Below are 20,536 nucleotides of genomic sequence, written 5' to 3'. Positions count from 1 at the left end.
GTGCTGGGTTTGGTCCTCAGCACCAAAACAAAAATTTTTTTAAACCAATAAAATGAGAATAATGATGTCTACATCATAGTTTAAATTATTTTATCTTTAAATATAGTTAATATTTGTAAATATCAGTATTTGTAAGGCTCCACACAAAGTGGAACTTTTTGTTTTGTTTTGTTTTGGCTTTTTGAGGCAGGGTCTCCCTTTGTAGTTCGGGATGGCCCTGAACTCACTATGTAGCTCAGGCTGGCCTTGAATTCTCTGGATTCTCCTGCCACCACCTACTAAGTGCTGGGATCAGGCGTGTGCCACCACACCCAGCTAATGTGGAATCTTAATACTCCTTTATAAACAACCTTCACAAAAGGATTTCATTTACCTTCACTCTAACCCTTTGCAGTTGTAAATCAGCAAGACGTGTGAGAAGTATGGTTTGATAAAAAGTAAGGTACAACTATTCTGGAAATTTTTTAGGTCAATTGAGAATGTAACCACTTATGTGTATCAGAAAGATTGTTCATAAAATATTATCTTGAAAAATCTTTTATACTGAAATATGCTCCCTTTCTTCTGGCAAATCTTTATATCCTATCCAGTTTACCTTTATTAAATTCAGCCCCACAAAGTGCATTTATTATTTCTTCCTGTGCTGTTTTACCAGACCTGTCAGGTCACATTAACCTAGTTACAGTGGAACAAAAATGCATTTGGCCAAAGGTTATATTTCTTTGTCATGAGCACAAGAGCGTGAGAGAACATGCCAGCCAAAGGCTTTCTGCAAATTACAACCAAGACGTTGGGCTTCTTCCCAGGATTTCTTCCATCTTCCCCCTCCTCCCTCCCAGAAACTGTCAGACATTGTTACCCTTAGTTTTTTTCCTTACCCGACTTGTATATTTGTTCATTTGTTTATTTTTAAAGATGCATCTGTAACAGTAAAAAATTCTACTGAAATTACTTCAGCAAACCATGCAACATAAGAGAATCCTGATGATCTTCATGTTTAATAATTGCACTAGAATCTTCTCAAAGCTTTCTTTCCTTCTCTCAGCTCCAACTCTCAAGATAGGTGAAAGGATTTTTGTAAATCCTCTGCAGATGAGAATATTCAGCCTCTGAAGATGAAAGTGGTTATACAAGTCTAAAATAAAGGCCTTGATGTGTGTTGATTCTAGAGCATTACTTCATGGTTGCTTGTCCTTGCAATTTGGAGGTCCCCAGCCTTGAGAGGATGTTGTCTAAAGGATTCTGGCCAATTCCTACAGCTCAAGTAGTTCTGACAAGAAAGAGTCTGAAAGAGAGAAACAGAAGTCAGGGGAATTCAGCAACACAAGGTAGGCAGAGACCTCCCACCTGCTGCACACCAGGTGTTTTTAGACTGGAATACTGGCAGAGGGAAAAAGCACATAGAAAATTTCACATGAACTTAGGAGTAAGTCATTTTCCTCTAAGACTTACAGCAGCGTTGAGCTGGAATAGCAAACTGACAAAATCTCTAGAGCAAAAAACCAAGTGAATAGAGTGCTTCCCTCTTAGATGGTGTCTTAGTTACTTTTCTCTTGTTGCAGAGACAAAATACCTGACACCCAAAGTTAAAGGGGAAAAGATTTCTTTAGCTCACAGTTTGTAGTTCATAATCAGCTGGTTCCAAGGCAGGGTGGCACATGACAGAGGGGCAGAGGAATGGCAATTCTAAGGTAGCAGAGCAACAAGGGACCTTAACAGCATCTTTCTGCGCCTTTTATCTTATCCAGACTACTGGGATTAGGGCAGTGCCAAATCAATCAGTGGACTGGTTTAGTAACCACACACCCTTAATCCCAGTGTCACACGCTTTAGTTCAGCCACTTCTGAAAAAGCCCTATGACCACATGAGGCTTTTGGGGAACACCTAGACACAAACCATAACAAATAGCATGGGGTAGTGGTCTTCAGTTATTTTCCTTATACACCTCATTTTAATGAGATGATATGAACAAATGCTACTTAGAATGCTGTTAGAATGAGATCAGTTCAATATGAATTTTCTATTTTTATTTTTATTTTTATTTTTTTTGAATTTTCTATTTTTAATTTGTATTACCTTTTATTAATGTAAACACTAAAGAACTTTGTTCGCATAAGAGGTTATAATTAAGAAAGTCTTCTTCCAACATCTTCCCATTGTTTTTTACCCATTTACAGTTATATGGCTAAAAGCACATAGTGAACTACTATCCAAAACTATTTTTTATTTTTCAAAAATTTCAGAAGGAAATAATTAGAAGTACAGGGGTTTCCTGCCCTTTATTATGATAATTTATTTTTACAATTTGAGAAGCAACCAAAATGCCTTTATGAAGATCTAATAAAAAACTATTAATTATATATATATGTCTTTATTTTATAAACTTAGAAACCCTTAATCTAATTTAATATATTCAGAAAGATTTGAGAAAATCTAAGCATTGTTATTTTCAATACACTATTGAAAATAAAATATTTTAGATAAGATACTTTCATAATGTATTTTTAATATAGTATATGTCTTAATAAAATGGAAGCTGCTAAGCCATTTGATTTATGGAAAATGCAAAATATTTAACAAATTCTGACTTCAGCATTAAATCAATCAATCAAAACCAGACTAACAAATTTATTTTTCAATGTAAATAAATATACTTAAATACCTTTTAAGTGATATTGTAACTATCACTAAAAAAATAGATGTCCCCCATTCAGGATGGGTATGAACTTCAGTCAGGATCAAAATGACAAAGAATCTAATGTTAATTTAACTATTCCACAAAGTTTTAAAATCAATAATAAATCTATTGGTTCTTGTACTTAATTGTGATAAAGTGATAATATATGTAGCTAAAATTATAAGTTAGTTATAAAGCCAGGGTGGGCTCAAGGCCTTTGGTAAATGGGCTGTGTGCATATTGAATGCAGTCTTGTGCTCATCATCTGTGAATAATTAAGTATAAATCATGAGGAATAAGTCAGAAATAACTCCATTCCTGATCAAACTTTGTCTACATATTTAAAGAAGTGCAAACCACATGTAGGTATAGGTCTACATATAAAATATTGATTCAGCACCCAGCATACAATTGTAACTTTTTTGTTAATAGGAGGTAAAAAATATTAAATACTTTATAATGTGAAATACAAGTATTGACTACACTTGAATAAAAATTTCATGATGTGATTTAATAAAATAGATTTTAACTACCTTGTTAAATAATGCACACCAAATCCAAAAGGAACCACATGAAATTTTTATCTTCTGATATGATCCGTATTAAATGTAAAAATTTGGTAGTCCCAGAAAATGTTTAAGTTATCTGTAAAAGATTGAGCTGGTTCAGTTGTTCAAAGTTTCTTTCTTTCTAGCTAATGACATACTCTAGAAATAAGTACTGAAACTAATCATAATTGCTCACATTACACACATAGGGAAAAAACCATTTTGGCATTCAGCATTTCTTAGCCATTCATTCTGTTCTCACCGGATTCTCCCCGAAGAGCAATGCATTTACTGAGAACAGTCAGGAGAGAGAAGCAGTTAAGCCATTAAATAAAAATTGAGTGGAAATTACTATCATTTCTACTGCCCGCATTCTACAATATATCTGATTTCAAATCATCCTGGCAGGGGGCCAAATTCTCCTTACATGTCACCCTCTTCACACTTGTGATATTTAGGCATGGGGGAAGTACCACAAGCCCTAAGATGAGTATTCAGTCCCTGATTCTTTCCTCAAAATAGATTATGGAATTGCTACTTTGTTTAGTAGCTGGGAGAAGTTTTTCACCCCAGTAGTGAGACTGCAATGGGTGAACCCACATGCTGCCAAGACTCGGTGCACATGGAAGTGGGAGCCTCAGAGTGGAGGTTCCCTCCCTCATCTGCACCTGGGTATCTGCCTCCAGGAGGGTTTGGTCTCTAATTCCCAATGACTTGCTCATTTATAAGGACCTAAGGAAACTCAGAACTCAATCCTTCATTTAAATTACAGCCCCATACTCAGAAGCATTTTGCAGAAACATTCTGAGAAAAGTAAAGGTTTAAATTAGATTTTTCTGTCCTTTATTATATATTATGTCATATATGTTTTAAGAAAGCTTTACTGTAATTTTTTCAGGATTTCCCAAGATGTCTTTGCAATTGTTTCTCTATATTTTTCAAATTATTAAAGTTGAGACCCAATACTATGTATACTAGTATTAATTAGCCACAGGCTCAATAATCCCTGGATTTTCTATGGTCATTTGTAAGAGAAGGCTTAGAAGAATCTAGACTTTGAACAAAAATAGAACAGATAGGAATAGATAGAGCCTATGACATTTCAGTTCCTTCCAGCAGCCTCTTGAAGCACCTCTGGGACAGTAGGAGGCTGCATTTGTTCTCCTACCTTTACCCCCCTTCCAAGCATCCACAAAGAGCAATGCAGAGAACAGAAGCAGAATTCTTCCCTGTCCTCTATCCTGAAACCCTACTTCAAAGGAAGCTGGAATAAAAAAGGTATGAGGACATGAATGCCCAGGGAAGAAGGCTTGGGTGAGAATTTTCCAATTGTCTCTCCCATTTCTGTACATATTGCAGAAAGAGGCAGGAAGACGCATCTTGCAGGAAGACTATCCTTTCAAGAATATTGCACAGTGAATAACTTTGGATATACAGACACTATCTCCTTCCAGGACAAAGGGTGATCTTGTTTATTATAATGATCATGTCTCCCTCTGGAGACAAGGGCAGAGCTGCACGCTGCCTATTCTATAATGGACTCGGAGTTCTATGGTCAGTTCCCCACCTGTAACACAGCTCCTGCATGTGCAGGAGCCACCTAGTCCACTTCAAACCACCCCATGAAAACTGATATTTGAGAAACCAGCACAAAAAACAAGATTTTTCTGTAACATGTGGTTTTTTCTCTGTGATCCAGGAATCTCGTTTTCTTCTAGGCTTCAGGAAATTAAAGTTCTTTGTTAGCTTGTGAGGAGAGCAGAACTTCCAGTCCTTCATAGCTTTTTTATAAGAATTAAAATGCAGTTTTCTGATGATATCGACCTGGAACCTTGAACGTTTCTAAGAATCCAAATCCCCATCCTCGCTAAGGAGTATTCGAAAATACTGAAAAGGTTCACTGAAGAGTCTGAAGCTCACCTTTCTCCCACACGCTGTTGGACCTGTACTTCTGGAATCCTTGTTCTCCCTTAACCTTGTTGTCCAGATCTGAAATCCAGCAGCATCTCCAAGTCCTCCCTATCCCTCCTCTATTCCCAAGTTCTCCTGATTTCATCTCATAGTTTTCATGGCTCCCTCTTATCTCCTCCATCCCCACTCCACTCATCCTATCTCACCAGGGATATGTCAGCAGCTGCCTACAAGGGAAACTTCACTACAGTCCTGCCTCCCTTAGGGCATCCCCACATAGCTGCCAGATGTGAAGTCACACCCCTCCATTTAGCACAGACCTCCCTGCTGAGGGCTCTGCTCTAGAGACACAGCCTCAACTCTCCAGTTTGTGGGACTTGTGTCTCTTTCCTCCCCATGAAACTATGGTCACTTGTGTCCTCATGCACATAACAATAGCATGTGTCATGGTGTTTTGTTATAATAACCTCTTGCCCTTGTCTATAAGTTCCTTGAAGGCAAGAACCTTTATTATCATTGTATTGTCATTGTACACTGTCACTGTATTGTATTCAGAACCTGACACCAACCAGGTACCTACCAGGCACTAGATAAATACACATTTGGTACATTTACAAATTAATAATAAATAAGTAGTAATTGAGCAAAAATATGTGCAACATGATATTGGTGATGGGAGCATTCTGTCTAAAGGTGGATATCTCAGGGCACATTCAAGATAGCAAAGATGCTACCTGAAGATGTTCTGTCTTTAAAAGTATTATTTTAGGTATTATTTTAAAAAGTATTATTTAAGGGATCTCTTGGGCGTGTGTGAAATTTTTTCCCTTCTTAAACCAGCTAATCTGATCAGGTCTGCCAGTCCTCCAGTCTTGGGAAAGAAATGTGTATCTGGGCATAAGGATAAAAGTGGAGAGAAGCCAGGGTCTCTTGGCCAGGGTTCAGCACACATTTAGGGAATCTGCTTACAACCCTATCCAAGAAACCATGTAGCCTGAAGAAACTGTGATCTTTAAACACAAGTTCACACATGCATACACAAAAAGATGAAGATTTTCACAGGTAGAGTCATTCAGGCAGGAAAAGAAAAGAGAAAAATAATGTGAATGTGCTTTTCATTGTGAGCCTTATTATATGTGTGAATTGCTGATTCCTTAGCAAGGTAGAAACAGTTGACAAAGAATTGCCCTTCAGATAAGTGGAGAAACACTCACAGAATCCATCAAATTTGCCAAACAAACACAGCCACAGTGCTACACACTCAGAGACACAAGAAGGCTCTACACGTTTCATGCAGTGCCCCACACATGGGTACTGGATTTGGGAAGAGACCCCACTAGCTCCCTGGGATGAGCACTCCCCTAAGCCAGCATGTGGGCCAGCTCTTTCAGGCTACCTCTGGCTCTTGCAGCAAGAATGTCAAATGACTCTTGCCTTCCCCAGCATCAGGGACCCCTGAGGTAGCACTCTACCCAAGGAAAAGTGGGAGAGTCCTTCATTGAGGGTTGAGTTTGGGGTTTTTTGTTTTTTCCTCTTAGTACTGGGAATTGAACTCAGGGAATTTCTCACTGAGCTATGTCCCTAGCCCTTTCTTATTTTTTATTTTGAGATAGAGACTGGCTAAATTGCCCAGGGTGGGCTCAAACTTGCAATCCTCCCACCTTCACCCTCCCTCCTGCCCCGGATTGCTGGGATTATAGGCACGCACCACCACACCTGGTTTGAGTTATTTTAAGTCAATTCTTAATGTATCTCATTTAGAATGTGAATTTAAACCCCACACCCACCCCACTCCCCTCACACTTTCTTCCTGTTCCCCAGGGAGGAGGTATCTGGGTTTGAGACAGTGCACCTCCCAGTGTACTTACCAGGACCTACAGGCTGCAGAGTGAGGCTCGTAGATGTGGGCTGTGCCCAAAAGAGAGCATTGGGCAGACACATTCCAGCTACCAGCGGCACCCCCTTCAGCAATGATGGCAGTGACACCTTCTGCTGGGACTCTTAGACCCCAGCCCCAAACTTAAACATCTCTCCAGTGGTAAAAACCTCTGCTTTCAGGTGTCTTCACATGAGTTCCCTGAGTGCAAAATCCCACTTAGCTGTAAGTGATTGCTGATGCATCATAGGTGCCTCACAAACTGCTGGCCCACAGCTTATGTCCATCTGCAAAGGGCAAGTTAAATGTGGGACTCTTCCCAATCCTGGTAGTTCATTATACAGTGACACTCAATACAATTTTCATGGAAGACTATTTATTATTTATTTATTTGAACGCCTCCAATCTCAGCGAAAACCTAAAATGTAGAAAGTGGGAAGTTAGCAACTTTGTTCTTAAGAGGCATATACCCTACATCCATGTTCCAAGGCATTTTATGATTATGTTCAGTTTTGTATAGCACTTTTTTTTTTTGGTACCAGGAATCGAACTCGGGTTCTTGCGCTTGCACAGCAAGCAGCGAAACCACTGAGCTAAATCCCTGGCCCATGTTCAGTTTTATATATCAGGTGTCATGTAATAATTGCTAATTATTAGTATCACAGGCCAGAGACAGGCTTGTGATTTTGCCTAATAAATTTCATGGCAGTTTAGCAACTGAGAGGAATAATAAAATCTCTAGGACAGTTGTACCTGAGTTCTAATTGCAGCTGTGACTTTTATAAGCTGGTGACCTTGAATAAGTCATTCAGTTTCTGTGTGCCTCAGTTTCTTCACCTGAAAAAAATGTGAATGATAATAGTATCTACCAGTTAGTGTTGCTGTAAGGATTAAACAAGGATTAAAAATTCACATAAAACACCAGTATAGGGCCCATAATAGAATGGTATGTTATTATCATGCATAATATAATAACTGAGGTACCTCATCACCTTACCTTGGATGTCAGGTGCAGCAGAACATTTCATGTTCTCTCTTTTTTTTCTGTTTTGCTTTTGATCCCCACCACCACCACCATCCCACCTCACATTGTTTTTATATCCCTGCTCAGACTATTATTTGCTTGATGGCTGTCACTCCTCTTCATTGATTCCCCTTCCTTAAGGTCTCCTTGGGAACATAGCTCTGTCATTCCCCATGTCAATCTCCAAAGGATGGTGAGACTGACCACTATACTTCATAGCCTTCAGGGAGTGGGGCACAAAGGAACACAGACACCTCAGGAATGGGGGGAGATTAATAATCCAACAATGGGTCTACATTATATTATTCTCCCTACTACATTTTACAAAGCGGAAAATCTTGGGTATCTGGAAAAACTAGTCTCCTCGTGCTTCCTTATGAAGAGGCTTGCCCCAGAGGCAGTTGCGATCTTGACTTCCATCAGAAGACACTTCACTGGTGAGGATGAGGCACCTTTGTGGAGTCTGACAGGGAGCAGCTGTGGCGACTGGCCCTTGATCTGATGCATCAAAAATGAAAATCAGTGGCTTCTGATCTCAAAATGCAAGGACAACTGAGACATGTTGGAAACAGCCTTGGACACAGATTGAACTGTAGACCTTTGCTGTCTCTCTCTAAGTCTCACCCTAACACCCCTGAATAAGCCATTGGAAACTCTTGATAAAGGACTACTGGTAGATAGGACTGATAGGAATTGTAGAGTTTCACATCAGGATTTTAATGGATGCAGTGACATTCTAGAGGCCACATTTGATGTTATAAACCAAAGCCCTGGAATAAAGCAGACAGTGTTACAGTACTCAGCACTGTCTACTCACGAACATACTTGTAAGTCAGTGGAGGCTTTGGGGTTCTGTAATCAAACCAGCCTGCATTTAATCACAGCTCTCCATTTACTAGTCATTGTATTAACCTCCCTGGGGTAAAATTTCTTCCCATTTTCAAGTGGTGGGGTGTGTGTGTGTGTGTGTGTGTGTGTGAAAGAGACAGAGACAGAATCATCCCCACCTCAATAAATAGATGCTCAATGAAGGCAAGTCACAGGAACAGAAGAACAAAGAAACTCACCTAACACCCCCTACACAGTCTGTCTTTTCAGAACACTTTTAATAAGGAAGTTCTCACATCTTAGAGACCGACTCTTCAGAATCCAAATGTAAAGTAGCTTCTGGACCCTAGAGTAAGTAACACTCACTCCTAGAGACTCTCCTTCCTTCTGTGCTTAGACTGTTTCCAGAGATTTTCTTTAAACCTTCCCCCAATTCTCCACTCCCCATTTTGGTGTAGGCTGTGGCCACAGTACTGTCACCACACACAAAGGACTGTTTGGGTGCCTTGGTCATTCCTACATTAAAATAATTAAAGGGAGGCCTTGTGCTGAAGTGGCCCCAGTTCCCCAGATCTTTGTGTCAGAACACTGAAAGCCAACTCAGAGGTCCTGGTGTAGGCCAACTACCCCTAACCAGGGCTTTGTGCTGGAATGAAGTCTTTGCCTTCCTCTTGAATTCACCCAGGAAAGCCTTTTCCTCCTCATGCCCCTTCCAAGCAGCCAAGAGTCAGTTCACAACTCTTTAATATTGTAATGTGCCTCATCTTATTTTTCAACACTACATACTGTCCTCCAGTCTGAAAACTTGCCTTGTTCTTTCTCACTGACCCCTGCTAGCTTATGTGTACTCATTTCTTGTCTGTAGACTTAAAAGATAAATAAATAGAGCCAGATATCTAATAATAAAAATCATATTCATTCAGTCAATTGACATGCATTCTGTGCAAGCTGTAATCTGGGGACTTTTCTAGCCAATTCATAAACAATGATGAAGCCCAGGCACAGCCCCTCTCTCTCCCTCTCACAGACATGGTGGAGACACATAATTATGGAGTGATTCTGAGGGCAAGGATAAGGACAAGAACATCCTGTGAGGGAGTAAACAGGATGCAGCAAGGAGACTAATGGGCAAAGGAGGGAGGGGAGGCACCTGCTCCAGCCAGGGTGCCAGGGAATGCTTCTCAAAAGGGGCAGTTTTAACCTGATATCAGCAAATTTTATGAACCTCAAGTTGGGATTGACAAATAGCATAAATCTATAGAGGTTGTGCTTGTCATTGGTCCCAAATCAAGGAATTTTTAAATGTACTTTGTCTTCTGAATTGCAGAGCTTAACAAACGTAGACAACACCTCATTAAAATAAGTGTTCCTCATGCATGGATAAGTGTACAAAGCTTCCCAAATAAGATTGTGGCGGTTACAACGCCAAACTGAATCGCAGCACTCACTCCACATTATCCACATGGAAGCTGAGAGCTGCCAACATCCACCCATTATCCATTTGCTTGAGTGCTGACACTTCATTGTGTGTTACAAAGAGAAGGGAGAACCCGATAACCCTTCTGACACTAGACAGGAAAAAACAACTGTCACACCCCACTCTTCATTTGAGGGCCACATTTTCTCAGATAAGGACATCAAACCAAACCCATGTAATGTTGTCATAAATTAAAGATACTGACATCCCCCAGCCCACTGTGGTCATCAAGTCCATTCTGAGAGTGCTGCAGCCTTCAATGTTTCAAGGCCTCACTGTGTCAGTGCACTTCTGACTTAATACGTTGCTGAGATGTGAATGGATTTATAGGAAATATAAATGCTTTCGAAAAGTCACAAATAAAATATCTGAATGCATGCCCAGCTTGTCTCATATTTTGGCTCACATGCTGTGAGTGATGTGGCAGTTGATGTCTGCTACACTAGAAAAGGGCATCTCGATCATTGGCACCATCCCCATTTATTTATTGAAGTCTGAAATGCAAGGCCAGTGCATGATTTCTCATTTGGAAATTGACAGCATAGAAGCAGCTGTAAAAACATAAGTCATTTTCTTCTGGGGCATCTTATTTCTTTTTCCTTCTTTCCTTCCTTCCTTCTTTCCTTCCTTTTTCTTTTTAAAAAATGTCCTCCTTTTCCGTAATTCTCTTCGTATAGAGAAAGGGATAACAATAAAAAAGAAAATGTAATATAGACTTTTTTTGAGACAGGGTCTATCTATGTAGTTCAGCCTGTCCTTGAACTCACTAGGTAGCCCAGGCTGGCCTCGATCCCATAGTAATCTTCCTCCCTCAGTCTCCCAAGTGCTGGGATTACTGCACTTGGGAGTGTGCCATTATGTCCAAGAAAATGTAATATAACCAGAAAGAGTATGTACAAGAATACTGTATAGGCATGCAACAGTTGAGCTTGATTGTGTCAACTTGATTGGCTTTGGGAGCCACCCAAGGCATTGAGGAAGCACACTCTGGATGTGCTTGGCTGGGTCATGGAGGCATGATCTTGGGTCCTATGTCTGGTCCCTCACCCCTTCCTCTCTGGCACTGTTTCCCTGCTCTACTTCCTTGCTGCCATGAACTAAGAAGCTTTATTCATGCCCTTCCACCCTGATGTACTTGCCTTATAGCCAGCTGACTATGGACTGAATCCCCTGAAATCATGAGTGAAATTAAACCTTTTTTCCGTTAAGTTGTGGGTGTCCCAGGAACATAAAAGCTAATGTATGGCATTACTTAAGGAGAAAAGGAAGACAGGCATAAGGTTAATTTCCTTAAGATTTTATTTTTGTTTTCTTGGTTAATTGCTTTAGGTTGTTTTTATTGTTTTGCTTTCAACTGGACAATTAAGTTGAACCATTGGCTAGCATCTTTTATGTGGGTCCCACACTAGCTTCTCAAGTTGATTTCTTGAAATAAAATCTGAAAAATATTTTCCTTTAATGGATATGTTTCTATCATAATAACCTATTTATAAAAATTCTGTATAAAAAGTCTTAATGAATTTAAGTTCTTGTTTATCAAAATTCTTTTACTTATAAAATTCATTAAATTCTCAGCTTTTTTCCATTATTATGTATACTGTTTTGCCTAAGAATGTAACAAAAAATATATTCATCACTACTTACTGTTATGAAATCTCTGACTAAAATGGAATCTAGAATAAACCAGGTAATCTATAGTTAGATTATAGATAACCAGATAATCTATGAAGAATGTATTTCAACATTTTAATTCATTCTTCTACAGCTTTTTAACTCTTTGTGCTTCATTCTGTGTAGACACTGTACATAGTTTCTTTCCATGTTAAATTTATGCAAGCTTTAATTTATCTCTGAATATGTAATGTGGTCCCTTTGGAAAAGTATACCAAATCTAGAGTTAGAAATGGAAGAAGTAAAGCTAACTTTCTGACCCAGTTCCTTCTGACCTCAGAGTTGCCTACATTCCTTTAGTAATGGTACTGAGGGATGGAAAAACAACTGGCATTTGTAGAAGTTACAGCATGCTCTCTAACCACCCTCATGTTGTCTTGACTTTTGGTGAAGAATAAATGCAATTTCTTCATGAGCTCAGGGTATTGGTTATGACCCCAGAAAGTAGTTAAACTGCAAGCATCGCTGCTAATACCCAATTCCCTTCTGACCACTTTTCTGCAGTTTTTGGAAGGAAACTGTACCTCCACTGGTTAACTACTTAGAAAGATTGATTTTTGCTGTTCAAAGAGGCCTAAGTACTTCCCTATCAGTTGAGAATTCACCAATATTTAAATTAATACTTCAGTGCCCCATAGTAATGAATAATGCCTTGACTATTCGTGATGCTGTTGTGTGTGGATCCTCAGGCACCCTCAAGCTGACTGGAGGGCCAAGTCTCACCTGGAAACAAGTTATTTCAAGTTATTTTCTTACATCGCACCCAAAGGTATAAGGAAAAGCATACCTTTCTTTCCCTGCTCCCCTAGTCACCCTCCTCCTTGTCCTCAGTGGCTCAGGTACGAAGTTAAAGTAAAAGAGAATAGGACTTTTAGAGAAACAAATCCTGCAGGATTGAGGAAAATCAAAAGTACTATAGCACATTACTTAGTATGGCAAATGAAATAAGGAGAAAGTTTGAGGGCCAGCAAATATGCATTCAAATTCTCTCTTCAGTTCTTACCTTACCCCTGTAACTTACTCTCTCTGGGCTTTAGTTTCCTCATGTGTAAAATCAGGATGTGAATTTTTCAAAAGAATACTATTCATGACACCTGCAGTCCAGGGCTATGCCAGGCATCAGTGGGCATTTGTGGGCATCCTATACTTTGTCCCCTTAAGCTACCTGCCCTTATTCCTTCGACAACTACTTCTGATGCTTGGCCTCCCCTGAAACATTTGGGAGAAGAACATTTTACTGTGTATTCACTATTTATTTTTAAAATCAAGTCTCTAAATTTTAGAAAGCTTAGAAACAAGAGTCTTTGAGGTACCAGGCATTGTGCCAGGACATTTCTTTACACATATTTCCAACCCCTACAGCAAGCCCGCAGTAGGTGCTAACCTCACCCATGTTATGGTATAGAAAAGAGGAACTGAGAGACAGTAAGTGGAGAAAGCAGAAGTGGAACTCAGGCCTGTTTTGCACTTTACCCTTTTCTAGGAAAACAGAATCAAAATTCTTTTCCTTATGAAAGTCAGAGAAAAGGCAATTTGTGTTGTGGTTAGTAACTTGTGCTCTGGGCTCAAAATTGTGATTGAGTCTTTTGTCCTGCTGTATCCTAGGGATCTCACTGTTCTCATTAAGCTTCTGTGCCCTCATTTGTAAAAGGAGCATTTAAGAGGGGGTCTACTTCATTATGATCAGTGAAGGATCTCTAGTATTTTATTGCATAGTTATCCAGTGAACAGTAATGACCGTTATATGCATGTGTCAATGTGTGAGCATATAATTCTATGTCCAAATGATGTGTTTGCATTTAGCATATTTTTTGAGACGCACTTAAATGTTTCATTTAAATATCTATGACATATGAGTTGTGTTTCTATGTAGGCAGCAGTAGATACTGCTTTCCAATTTAGGCTGAAATACAAGAAAACTCCACTGCATCTATCTGAAAATGTCAATGTACTTTATAAGCAAAATCAACCAGGAAATGTTCATGGGGTCAGGCAGTTAGGGCTGAGGCACAGCCATGGTTTAGAAAGAACCTCACAATGGTGTTAAAGTTCTGGAAGCAAATACTACGTGGGAGGCCACAGAAAGAGTGAATTGTTGTTCACACTTCAGCTTTGATTTGGAGGCACCTGTGAAATAAAATAATCCTTTCCCAGTACTTACTGGTTATTTTATTTCCAGAAAACACGCTTGTTATTTTAGCCGAGGTAATTTCCTGGGCTTCCGGGGTGATTTTGTGATAAGTGAACAGCGACACCTACAGGTTGAGGATAGTATTTATTTGCTAAGAGAAGCAACTGTTCTCACTTTGCTGTATAAGATTCCCCAAAATAATGCCGAATGTTTTGACTGCAGAAAATAAAGAGCCAACACTGGAGTTAAAAAGAAAAATCAAACTGTGTAGAAGCAGAGACATGAATATAGACAAATTCTCTTTATGGTACGAAGATTGCTCTTTTCTCCTCTAAAATTTCTAGATTTCCCCCCCATCAAAATAAGCTTGTCAGAGCTGTTCCAACTGATTTAGTTCAAGTGCCAAGTGAAATGTTTGGCTTCAGTCACCTGTTTTTCTTCTCCACATTGATTAAACAGATCAACAGAGACTCCTCCAAACACACTGTTTGTCTAACCCATTTACATATTAATATTTCCAGTGTAAATTTCCTGGCTCTGTTCTGCAGCTTTGTTATTTAAATGTTTTTGTTGATATGCTCAATACCTTCTCAGGACGGCAGTGTCAGCTTAGCACTCCATCCTTGATGTTTCTCTTAGAAAAAGCAAATCTAGACACCATAGCTACTCAGCTGACCTCACGAGGATCCACCCTGTGACTTTCTGCCAGGTGCCTGTGAAGTCATCAGGCCAGGTTCAGATGGTATTGTGAGGTGGCTGCAGTCCCCAGAGTTCCTGCTGCACTCGGCAGGTCACTGGTGCAGGCGATGAGCACTCAGCCAGACCACTGAATGCCTCTACTTTTTCCAGTCCCATACTGAGGGTGACTCTGTTTCTAGAACTTGCTCAGAAGCAATTTGTCCTATAGTCAGAAGCATGCATCCTTCTTTCTTGCTTATATTAATAAGATTAAGAGCTGATAATAGTATGTATTTTTTTCCTATCTGATTGCTATGAGCTGATGCAGAAATCTCATTTTTTGTGAGGCAGAAGGCACTGGTGGATAGGGTAGACAGGGAGGGCCACTAAGTAAGAGCAGATCTCCGTCTTTCAGTCTGCCTAGGTTAGAATTTGGCCACCAAGAGGTGACTGGCTGGTCACCAGTGACTTTGGGAAAGTTGTTCAGTGACTCTCCAGTTCATTCACACATATGGTCACCAAATACGTGCTGGGTGCCATCTGTGTACCAGGTGCTGTCTTACTATTGGGGACACATCAGTGATCAAAAGAAACAAAGATAACAGCCCTCACATATTTATCCTCTATAGAGAAAACAGAGTAATAAGCCTAATGGGTAATTAAATGGTTAACTTAGAATACGATCTGCTAAGGGCAAGAAGTTGGTATATTGAGTTTTGCGGACCACTAGGGCAGCTGCAGCTGCGCAGGTCCTCCATCCTGTGTGAAAATATCCACAAATCCACAAAGGTATGTGCTATGGCTGCATCTGAACAGGGAAGCCACTGTGGAAAAGAAAGGGGAGCAGGCGAATGGACAGCTCTGAGAGAAGGAGGGCAGGCTCAGTGAGCAGAGTGGACATCAAGGAGAAGGTGGGCTCCAGCACAGACAGGTCAGAATGGGGCTCCTGCTCTAGGACTCCAGTGTCTCAGCCAGAGGAATTATGTCCTCAAGGCCCATGTGTACTTCAGAAGACAAGGGACTGCCGCCGTCACCAGGACAAGAGAGGACAGTGGCCCAAATCTGCAGGAAGCAACATCCCAGAAGGATTCTGGGAGACTGAGAGAAGAGCTGGGACACCTGCCAAGCTTTGAGATTCCTTGAGGGGAGCTAGAGAGGGTAATAGTGCAGAGGGACTGCAAATTGAGGATCTACTAAGTTAATTTGTGAACAGGCTCCTCATAGTGCTTATTCCTTAGTGATTGCTCAGTAAATGTTAGTAGTATCATTGTTATTCATCATCAGTAATACTTTATTTTTTTTCTAAGTTCTTTTATTGGTACATTTTAGGTATACAATTCGTTTACATTTATCATTGGGTGTTTGTACCTGTACATGATATATCTTGGTTCTTATTTTTTCCCCCATTACCTCTGCGCCCTTCACCCCCTCCGCCCTTCCCTATTTACACAGATTTCATTTCCATTTATTTTTTCTTTTCTCATAGTTTTTCCTTTCCCTCCTTTCCTTTCCTCTTCCCCTCCCTTCACCCCTTCGTCTTTGGACCTTTTTTCCTATTTCAAATTATCAATTATTCATTTTAATCATTTTAACCCTTGTTTGCACTCTCAGTTTCCACACCAGAGAAACTATTTGGTATTTACACATGTGTGTCCTATTTATTTTACTTAAGAGTATGGCCTCTATATGCATCCATTTAGCTATAAATGACTCTAGTTTTTTGTTCTTTATGGCTGAGTAGTACTCCATTTTATAAAAAACCACATCTTCTTTATCCAGTTTCCAATTGATGGGGACTTGGGTTGCTTCCAAGCTTTAGCTATTACAAACTGTACCACTATGAACATGGGTGCACATATATCGCTGTGGTATGATTTTTTAAATTCTTTTGGGAAAATACCCAGCAGAGGAATAGCTGGGTCAAATGGGACCTCTAGTCCTAGTTCTTTGAGGTATCTCCATACTGATTTCCACAGTGGTCGCACCAGTCTCCACTCCCACCAGCAATGGAGAAGGGTTCCTTTCTCCCCACACCCCCTCCAGCATTTGTTATTAGTTGATTTCTTGATAGCAGCCATTCTTTGTGTGGTGAGGTGGAATCTCAGTGTTGTTTTCATCTGCATCTCTTGAATGACGAGTGGTGTTGAACATTTTTTCATGTATTTGATTGCTGCTTTTACTTCTTTGTCTGAGAAATGTCTGTTCATTTCAGATGCCCATTTTTGAATTGGGTCTTTGAATTTGAGGGGTCTGATTTTTTTCAGTTCTTTATAGATTCTAGATAGTAGTCCTTTGTCTGAGGTACAGCTGCTAAAATTTTTTCCCACATTGTATGTTGTCTGTTAGCTCTGTTGGTGGTTTCTTTGGCAGTGCAAAAGCTTTTTAATAAGATGAGATCCCAGTTGTTGATTCTTTCTGCTAGTTCCAGTGCTACTGAGGTTTTGTTCATGAAGTCTTTTCCTATGCCAATGTCTTCAAGAGTTCTACCTAACTTATCTTCCAGCAAGCTTAGTGTTTCTGTCTTAATATTTAGATCTTTAATCCACTACGATCTTAGTTTAGTACATGGTGATAGGTATGGGTCTAGTTTTAATCTTTGGCAGGTTAGAATCCAGTTTTTCCAGCACCATTTATTAAATAGGCTATCTTTCCTCCAATGATGGTGGTTGGCTCCTTTGTCAAAGATGAGGTGGCTGAGTATGTCTGGAGTTGCTTCTGTATCTTCTAGTCTATTCCACTGATCCTCAGGTCTGTTCTTTTGCCAGTACTATGCTGTTTTTATCACAGTAGCTTTGTAGTATAGTTTCAAGTTGGGGATTGTGATACCCCCTTGCCATGTCTCTGTTGCTTAGAATTGCTTTTGCTATTCTAGGTCTCTTCTGGTTCCAAATGAATTTTTGTATTGTTTTCTCTAGTTCTGTGAAGTATATTTTTGGAATTGCATTGAATCTATGTAATAGTTTTGGAAGTATGGCCATTTTCACTTTCTTGGTTCTTCCTACCCAGGAACAAGGGATGTCTTTCCATTTTCTAATATCCTCCTCAATCTCCTTTTTCAGTGTGCTATAGTTTTCAGTATAGAGGTCTTTTGCTTCCTTTGTTAGATTGATTCCTAGATATTTCAGTTTTTTGGATGCTATTGTAAAAGGAATTGTTTCCCTAATTTCTCTCTCAGTGAGTCTGTTATTTGTGTACAAGAAGGCTCTTGGTTTTTGAGTGTTGACCTTGAATCCAGCTACTCTACTGAATCTATCAATTAAGTCTGGAAGTCTTTTGGCGGAGTTTTTTGGGTCTTCTACGTAGAGTATCATATCGTCAGCAAATAATGACAATTTAACTTCTTCCTTTCCTATCTTTATTCTTTTTATTTCTTTCTCTTTTCTAATTGCTGTGGCTAATGTTTCCAGAACTATATTGAACAGGAGTGGTGATAGTGGGCATCCTTGTCTTGTTCCTGATTTTAGCATGAAAGTTTTCAGTTTTTGACCATTTAGTATGATGTTGGCTGTTGGTTTTTCATAGATAGCCTTAATCAGGTTGAGATAAAGACCTTCTATTCCAATTTTCTGTAGTGTTTTTATCATGAATGGGTGTTGGATTTTGTCGAATAACTTTTCTGCATCTACTGAGATTATCACATGGTTTTTGTCCTTGACTCTGTTAATATAGTGTATTACATTTATTGATTTATGAATGTTGAACCAGCCTTGCATCCCTGGGATAAATCTGACTTGGTCAGGGTGTATGATCTTCTTGATGACCTTGTGTATTCTGTTTGCCAGTATCTTGTTGAGGATTTTTCCATCTATGTTCATTAGGAAGATTGGCCCATAGTTCTCTTTTAGGGTTGTGTCTTTCCCTGGTTTTGGAATCAGAGTAACCCTTCCAGGAATGAATTTGGAAGTATTGCTTCCCTTTCAATTTCCTTGATGAGATTGAAGAGTAATTGCAATAATTCTTCTTTAAATGTCTTGTAGAATTCAGCAGTCAAGCCATCAGGACCTGAGCTTTTCTTGGTTGGTAAATTTTTTATTACATTTTCAATTTCACTCATTGTAATTGGGGTGTTTAGAATTTCTATATCTTCTTCATTTAACTTTGGCAGTTTGTATGTATCTAGGAATCTGCCCATTTCTTCTGTGTTTTCCATTTTATTGGAGTACAGGTTTTCAAAGTAGGTATTGATGATCCTCTGGATTTGCATTGGATCTGTTGTGACTTCACCTTTTTCATTCTTAATTGCATGTATTTGTGCCCTTTTTTCCCCTTTTTTGATAAGATTGGCTAAAGGTTTATTGATTCTATTTATTCTTTTAAAAAAACCAACTCTTTGATTCATTGTTTTTTTTGTGTGTTGTTCTCTTAGTCTCCATTGCATTGATTTCTGCTCTGACCTTTATAATTTCCTCTCTTGTATGAGCTTTGGATTTGTTATACTCTTCTTTTTCTATCAGCTTGAGGTTCTGCATTAGGTTATTTATCTGAGTTTTCTCTGTTTTCCTAATATAGGCATTCACTGCTATGAATTTCCCATGTAGAACTGCTTTCCTTGTGTCCCATACATTCCTGTATGTTGTAGTGGCATTTTCATTTATTTGCAGAAACTATTTAATTTCTTCTTTAATTTCTTTTGTGACCCATTGGTTGTTCAAGAGGGTGTTATTTGGTTTCCATGTGTTTGTAGGGGTTTTGCAGTTTCTTATGTTATTGATCTCCAATTTTATTGCGCTATGGTCTGATAAAATACAGGGGGTAACTTCAGTTCTTTTACATTTACTTAGACATGTCCTATGAGCTAGCATGTGATCTATTTTGGAGAATGACCCCTGTGCAGCCAAAAAGAATGTGTATTTTGATTTTGTGGAGTGGAACACTCTGTAAACATCTATTAAGTCCATTTGTTCAATAGCTTGGTTCAGTTCTAGAATTTCCTTGGTAACTTTTTGTCTGGATGATCTGTCTATTTGTAATAGTGGGGTATTGAGGTCCCCCACTACAATTGTGTTAGTGTTTATTTGGTTTTTCATATCCATTAATACTTGTTTTGTATAGTTGGGGGCATTCGTATTTGGTGCATATATATTTAGGATTGTCATCTCTTCCTCTTGGATTGTTCCCTTCGCAAGGATGTAGTGACCATCTTTGTCTCTCTTAATTAGTTTTGGTTTGAAATCTACTTTGTCTGCAAGTAAGATTGCTACCCCTGCTTTTTTCTGGGTTCCTATGGCATGGAGAATTGTTTTCCATCCTTTTACTTTCAGTCTATGAATTTCTTTTTGAGTTAGGTGTGTTTCTTGTATATTATATATTGTTGGATTTTGCTGCTTAATCCATTCTGCCAGTCTATTTCTTTTGATTGGTGAATTGAGGCCAATAACATTGATGGTTGTAATTGATAGATATTGATTCCTCCTTGTCATGATGTTTTACTTTTGTTGGCTCTTTTGTTTCTCCCTCACCCCTTTCCCTTTAGTGTCTGACCTTGCCTAGTGGTTTCCCTCTGTTGGGCCTCATGGAATTGTGACCCTCATTGTCTTTTTCTAGGATATTGTTTAGAATTGCTTGTAGTGCTGGTTTGGTGTTCATGAAATTTCTCAGGTGTTCTTTGTTGTGGAAGTATCTAATTTCCCCATCAATTTTGAAAGATAATTTTGCAGGATACAACAGTCTAGGTTGGAAGTTATTTTCTTTTAGGGCTTGAAATACTTCACTCC

At 39.2% G+C, this 20,536-nt stretch overlaps 1 protein-coding gene and 1 long non-coding RNA gene across 2 annotated transcripts in view; one reads left to right on the top strand and one right to left on the bottom strand.

The window, feature by feature from the left end:
- Positions 1 to 20,536, top strand: part of Prkn (parkin RBR E3 ubiquitin protein ligase) — a 1,513,344-nt gene that overhangs the window by 1,432,869 nt on the left and 59,939 nt on the right. The gene's annotated exons all lie outside the window — the stretch shown is intronic.
- Positions 867 to 14,819, bottom strand: LOC110346524 (uncharacterized). Its single transcript, XR_002390628.2, has 6 exons — positions 14,731 to 14,819; positions 14,175 to 14,268; positions 12,801 to 12,899; positions 7,767 to 7,850; positions 7,006 to 7,431; positions 867 to 1,285 (listed from the first exon to the last, which is right to left on the bottom strand). It is a non-coding gene; the product is annotated as an uncharacterized LOC110346524 (long non-coding RNA).

The sequence above is a fragment of the Heterocephalus glaber genome, unplaced genomic scaffold (genome assembly GCF_053883595.1).
Source record: "Heterocephalus glaber isolate CG9 unplaced genomic scaffold, H.glaber_assembly_v1.0 deba00001523, whole genome shotgun sequence".
NCBI lineage: Eukaryota > Metazoa > Chordata > Mammalia > Rodentia > Bathyergidae > Heterocephalus > Heterocephalus glaber.
Note: the sequence above shows the minus strand (reverse complement) of the source record. Positions and strands in the feature narration are given on the sequence as shown.